Genomic DNA, 6899 nt, shown 5'->3' on the forward strand with positions numbered 1-6899 from the left:
TCACGTCACCTCTCCGAGCCTCACTTTTTCCATCTGTGAAGTTAGGACGCCTACCTCACGGGGCTGTTACAACCCATGCTAGATGCTTGACAGATGTGCGCTCCCTGTCTCATCTAAGACCCTGGCCTTGCACCCTGTCAGCTGCCCTTCCCTCTAGCCACCTGTCCCTCAATCTCTACTGAGCCCTTGACGCCACACGCCAACAGGCCCCCAGAGCCACCCTGTTCAGCTAGGGAGGTCAGAGAGGGTGTGTGTGTGGGGGGGGGGGGGGTCGGGGGTCACATTCCTGGCAGACTGTCCAGTCCCAAAGAGGTAGGTGGAAGGGACACAGAAACGGGCTCTGTAATTACTCCAGGTTCACCCCCCAGCCCTCTCCTCACTCAACACTAGACAGGATCATGTTAGGAAAGGAAATCGAGAGCCGCACAGATGGCCCCAGGGCTAAAGATGCCGCCTGACTGCATCCCTGGGTGATTCACGGGCCAGGGCCCCACAAATATTCCCTTCACTCTCCCTCCTCCATGCTGGTGCCCATGCCGTGTCCTTCTCTGCGAAAGTCCTCTTCCTCCTCACCCCAGTTTCTGCCCTTTGAAGCCGTGTTCACATCCCATATCCTCTCTGTGAAGAGAACCATCCCCTCCCCCCACACCTCTGCCTGGTCCTGTGAGGAATGAATGGTCCAACTTCCCTGTGTTTCTACAACATGAGCCTCCGTGTTGTCCTCACAAATAACGCGAGTTACCACAAAGCTGGGAGCTCTTTCGCCTCCATGGTGCCATTCAAGCCCCACGATAACCCTGGAAGTAGATTCACTCCTCACCTCACCCCGATGTACAGATGAGGAAACTGAGACTCAAAGAAGTCAAGTGGCGTCCTATGTGCAAACTGAGCGCGAGATAACCATTGCCTGTGCCTATGCGGTTGTTGTCATTGTGGCTCAAGGTCACACCGCTCAGAAGGGCAGAGCTAGAAGACCACCCCACCTGGCCTTGATCTCAAGCCCAAGGCCTGTCCCAGACACCTCACTGCCTGTCTTGGAAAGTGGGGGTGACAATGTCCAGCCCCCCCCTCTTTTGGTCCAATAATATGTTCAGTCCTTCCCGAGTCCCAGGCCCTTAGGAGACGCTGAGCGGCCCAGGGACTGTCTGATTCACCTCTGACAGGACGGCGGTAAATGCTTGCGGAGTGAATGGATGTCTGAACTTTTAACGCAAGCCGTTTCCTCATTCCTCTGTGACTGGCTGACCCCAAAGCAGCCGATACAGTCTTCTGCCCCTGGAATGCCACCAAGCGGCCTTCTCTCGGCCTCCCACCTGAGTCAGCTGCTTTTGACACTTGGGCTCCAAGGGCCGAATTTCCACTCCTCAGCCCCTCCCTTTCCCATGAGCTGATCCGGTAGAAAGGCCTGGCAGAGCCAGACCAGAGAGAGACTCTTGCCCCTCACAGCCTCTCGCACACTCTGCTGGGGGCCACGTCACCTCTCTAACCCTCCATCCCCTCCCCTGCAATGGGGGTGGTTCTGCTTAGCCTCACCCAGCAGGTGTGAGCACTGAGAAAGCACTCACAGAGACAGGCAGTTATCTGAGAGGAGTTGGACTGCAAATGTAAAGAAGAAAGCCCCCTCTGGTTTCAGATAGAAATTTTCCAGAACAGGGGATGGGCTGCATTGTCCTGGACTCACCTTGCCCGAGACCGAGGTGACCGGGCTCTCCGTCCCCCCACCCTGTATCGCCCTGCAAGGAGGGGTAGCCTCCTCTGTAGATACTCACTGTGTCCTGATCCGGCGAATCATCCTCGTTCAGCCTCATGCTTCTCATCTGTAAAAGGGAGAGAATCCTTTTGGCTCCTGGTATCTCAGGGGACTTTCGAGGAGATGAAATGAGGAGGTAGATAAAGAAGCTTCATTTCTCTATGTCCTGACCAGCCTTGCTCCCAGCCTTGACCTCCTGCATGAGGCCAGAGTCACTGCCTCTCACACCTCCAAAGGCAAGATCACAGTCATTACTGTGTTCTTGGGAAGTCACCCAACCTCTCTGAGCCTCGCTGAGGCTGAGATCCAGGACCACCACAGCAACCACGCATTGCCATGCTGACTGTGTCCATCGTGAGAAACACGCAGAGGTCCCTGGTCCACCCCCTGTGCCCATCACCCAGCCCAGACAGATGCTCAGCTCTCCAGGACCCAGAGGAAGCAGGCTCTGGCTTCTCGAGCCAGTCGCTCCAAGCGTTCCTTAATCTGCTCTCACTGGGCCTCAGTTTCCAAATCTGCAATATAGGAACAAGCCCCTGCTCAAGTCCCCAGGGGCCCCCAATAACTCCAACCCATCTTGCCCCATCCCTTCTCACCATCCTCCCGTCCATGGGGACTCAGATGCACTCTGGCTTTGAGCCTCCTGTCCCCTGGGCCTCACTCTCTGCACTGGCCTCCACTTCCCGCTTCTGAGGCATTTACAGAGCTGGGCTGGAACTATCCCTTATGAATATGCATGTGGGATAATGAGGGCTTGGGATTGGGGGAGCCTCTGGGAGAGGCGTTCACAGAGGCACCATCCATGCCCACTGGCTCTCTCCATACACAGCCCCCACCAAGGCTGCCCTCCCTCCCAAAGGGTGCATGGGAGTTTGGGGCAAAGAATACCCACAGCAACCATTGGTAAGTGCTTACAACCGGCCAGGCATCCTGCTAAGAGCATCTCCTGTAAGGTGCTTCTAAGGTGGGAACGATTTTCCCCACTGAACGGAAGAAAATTGATGCTCCATGAAGTGAAGTAACTTACACATACGTCACATGTGGAGGGTGCACAGTGGCTAAGTGCAGAGCGAGGATGGAACCCAGGTGTTGTCAGACTCCAGAGCTGGGGCTCTGAACCCCTGCTGCCCAGGTGCCCGGGGCTCACCTGGAGCCACCCCTCAACCTCACACTCCAGCAGAGGAGCTCACCGTGGTCTTAGGTGACCAAGGCTTTGGGAAAGGACCTGGGTCCTGGAATTCACTTCATCTCCAGAGAAGGAGACAGGCAGACAGGTGTGTGCGAACTGTGCGTGTTCACACATGTGCAGACACACAGCGGATGCATGTGTGAGCATAAGTGCACGCACAGTGTGTATGCACATGGATGTAAGCGTGTGTGACAGGGGTGTCCTGAGGATGCCTGTATATGCACTGCTGTGCTGCTTTTGTTCCTGTTACAACCAACACTTAGGAGGCCCCCTGTGTGCCAGGGGCGGGGATGTGGTGTGAACGAGGCCAACAGTCTGTGCCCTCCTGGCGCGGCAGTTGGGTGGACTTTGTGCCCACACGCGGTTAACACTCTACAAGGAATCTTTGTGGGAGGTTTTCTTGGTGGGATGTGCTAGGAAGTGAGGAGACTGTGGTGGAAAATTTTTTTAAAAAGTGGGACAGGTCGGGTAGGGAGCTGCAGGGGAGCCCCTGATGCTTGGCCAGAAATGAGGGGTGCAGAGTAAGTCAGGACCTGGCACGGGTTCCACGGGGGTCACAGGTCTGAGGATTCTATGAGGACTTTGGGTGCTTTCCGCACAGACATCAAGGGGCTGCCGTGAATGCACATGTGGGCACTGTGTGTGTGTGTAACTTTCTGTGTGTGTGCATGAGTGATTAGGTGTGGTGTTTGCATATGTGGATCCAGGTGGATATGTGTGTGGAGTGGACATGTGTGAATGGGTGAGTCATATGCAGTGTGTGCATATAGGTTTTTGCATGTAGGTGTGTGTGTGTGTGTGTGTGTGTGTGTGTGTGTGTGTGTGTGACAGGGCTTGTTAATGTAGGGGAGAAGGTTGAGAGAAGAGAGTGTCATTTGGCCCAGGCCTCACATTCATAAGCCTAAAAAGTGTATCAAAAAATGAGATGGAGCCCTGACCGGCTTGGCTCAATGGCTAGAGCGTCGGCCTGTGGACTCAAGGGTCCCAGGTTCGATTCCGGTCAAGGGCATGTACCTGGGTTGCGGGCACATCCCCAGTGGGGGGTGTGCAGGAGGCAGCTGATCGATGTTTCTCTCTCATCGATGTTTCTAACTCTCTATCCCTCTCCCTTCCTCTCTGTAAAAAATCAATAAAATATATAAAAAAAAAAATGAGATGGAGCCCAATTGGTGTGGCTCAATGGTTGAGTGTCAACCCATGAACCAGGATGACACAGTTCGATTCCCGGTCAGGGCACATGCCCGGGTTGCAGGCTTGATCCCCAGTGGGGGGCGTGCAGGAGGCAGCCGATTAATCATTCTCTCTCATCATTGATGTTTCTATCTCTCCCTCTCCCTTCCTCTCTGAAATCAATAAAAATATATTTTTAAAAGACGAGATGGAAGGATGGAGGGATAGATTGATGAATAGACGGGTGGATGGATTTGGATGGATTGGTGGATAAAAGGAAAGCAGGACAGATAGAGGGATGGATATGTAATAAAGCAAATATTGCAGCACGTTCATTGTAGATTCCAGGCAGTGAGGATGTGGGTGTTCGCTGTACAATTCTTTCAACTTTTCCGGGTGATGGAACTTTTCCATAGTGAAATGTGAATAAACAATGGAAACGCAAGGCGGCTGGGTGTGTAGACCCAAAGAATCATGCACCGGAAGGAAAGACCAGAAGGCTCTCATGCAATTTTAAATGTATATCCCATCACCGACCACACGGCAGGGTGAACTCATGTTCTTTATCATTTCTGTAATCATCCCTGCTTTTGTTTGTGAGTGAGTGTGTGTTAAAGATGTTAATTTTTTAAAATAAAAACATGAAAAAATACCACAATTGTGACATTTCTTCATTTTTCACTACTGGGAGCCTGAAAAGAACAGAATGCCTTGGGTATGTGTGTGGATGCACACATGTGCACATGTAGGGCTGTGTGCACATGGGGGGGGGGGCTGGCACCCAGGTGTGAGCCCACCCAGGAGCTCAGCCTCCTCCCAGCCCCGTATGGCCAGCACCATTCAGGGAATGGGAGGATGTCTTGGGGCTGAGAAAGGGCAGCCGCTAGCCCCAGGGCAGCCTTGGGAGCGAGAGCTCTGCTATCTGAGGCTTGGACACGCTCAGGCCAAGCGGCGTCCCTGGGTCAGCAGCGGGCGTGTAGGCGGCTGAAACGGAGGTGTTTCCTGGAAGAGGGTAAGGCGAGGGCAGGGTGCCCACAGCCCCCCTGCAGCCCTGCGGCTCCTCCCCTCCTCCCCATACATGCCTTACCACCTGTCTGGCCATTTCTCTCCCCTGCCCAGTGCCTGTGGGCCCACCGGGTACGGACGGGGAAACCGAGGCCCAGAGAGAATGGAGCCGCCCAAGCCACAGTCAGCAGCAGAGTTAGAACCGAGATCCAGCCCGGGTTCTATCCTCCGTCCCCACTGCCTGCCACCTCTGCACGCCCTCGCTTCAGTCGCTGCAGGAGGAGGTCCAGGCCAGTAGGGGAGGCCCAGACTCCCCTCCTGCCTGCATGGGTCACACACAGGGTCCAGGAGGCCATGTGGGCACCAGAAACATGGCTGGGAGGTAGGACCTGACTTCTAATCCCAGCTCTGCCTGGGCCGTCAGAGAGACCCTGGTCAGCTCCCGGCCGCTCGCAGAGCCTCCGTTTTTCCATCTATAAAATAACAAGAGTTGCTGCCCTGGTCGATGTGGAAGAGGCAGGTCATCTCTGTCCGCTCAGCCCCCTCATCTGCCCTCCACCAAGAAGCTCCCCCAAAAGACCCCCACCCAATTGCAGACCAGCGGATAAGTACAGGCTTCAGCCCAGAAGCAGGGCCCAGGTCTGACTGCATGGCCCCAGGCAAGGCCCTCCAAGCCTCAGTTTACTCCCCTATAAAATGGGTGTGATGATACTAACCTCATATGGCTGTGTGAGGTTAAATGAGAGAATTCATGCCCAATGCTTGACACGCAATAAATATATTAAAACTTTCAGGAACAGTGGCTGTTATTAGTAATTAACCCCACAGAAGAGCCACACGTGAGCCTGCTGGCTTCACCATGACCCAGATCTGTTGTTTCAGACCCCAAAGCCAATGCTATTGGCAGCTGCTACCCAAGATTTCTCAGTCGGTCTATCTCCACAGCTGCTCTGGAACAGCTGGGTGTGTGCAAGCTGCTTCCAGCCAGGCGGGGCCCTGGGGAGGGAAGTGCGGGGCTCCCTGTAATCAGAGCAGGCCTCCACAGCCAAGCCCCCAGCAGGCCATTATTAGCTCCACGCCTGCCCCGCCCCGGCCCTGGCCTGGTTGCTGAAGCCCCAGACAGAAGGCAGCAGGTGTTCAGCCAAAGTCTTTCATTCCCAGCGCTGCTGGGTTTGGGGTGACACAAACAGAAGGGAGAGTCTGCTGGCGGCCAGGGTCGCACCCCACTAGGTAGCTATCAGCCCAAGAGAACAGAGACATTGGCCTTGAGAATCCTACAATGCTGGAGCTGAAGGAAGCTCAAAACCACCTAGTGTACATCCATACAATGGAATATTATTCATTCTTACAAAGGAAAGAGATTCTGACACATGCTACCGCGTGGATGAACCTCAAAGACATTATGCTCAGTGAAATAAGCCAGACACAAAAGGACAAATACTGTATGATTCACTTAGATGAGGTTCCTACAGAAAAACCCACAGAGACAGAAAGTAGAAGGGGGGTTCCAGGGCCTGGGGAGGACGGGGAATGGGGAGTTATTAAAAACAAACACACACATAACTAGCGCCCTGCCCGGTGTGACTCAGTGGTTAGAGTGTCATTCCCCGAACCGGAAGGTCTCAGGTTCAGTTCTCGGTCAACGGCACATACCTGGTTTGCAGGTTCGATCCCTGGCCCCAGTCCGGGTGTGTGCAGAAGGCAACCAATCAATGTGTCTCTCTCACATGGATGTTTCTCTCTCTCTCTCTCTCTCTCTCTCTCTCTCTCTCTCTCTCTCTTTCC

The sequence above is a fragment of the Myotis daubentonii genome, chromosome 3 (genome assembly GCF_963259705.1).
Source record: "Myotis daubentonii chromosome 3, mMyoDau2.1, whole genome shotgun sequence".
In the NCBI taxonomy this organism is placed as follows: Eukaryota; Metazoa; Chordata; class Mammalia; order Chiroptera; family Vespertilionidae; genus Myotis; species Myotis daubentonii.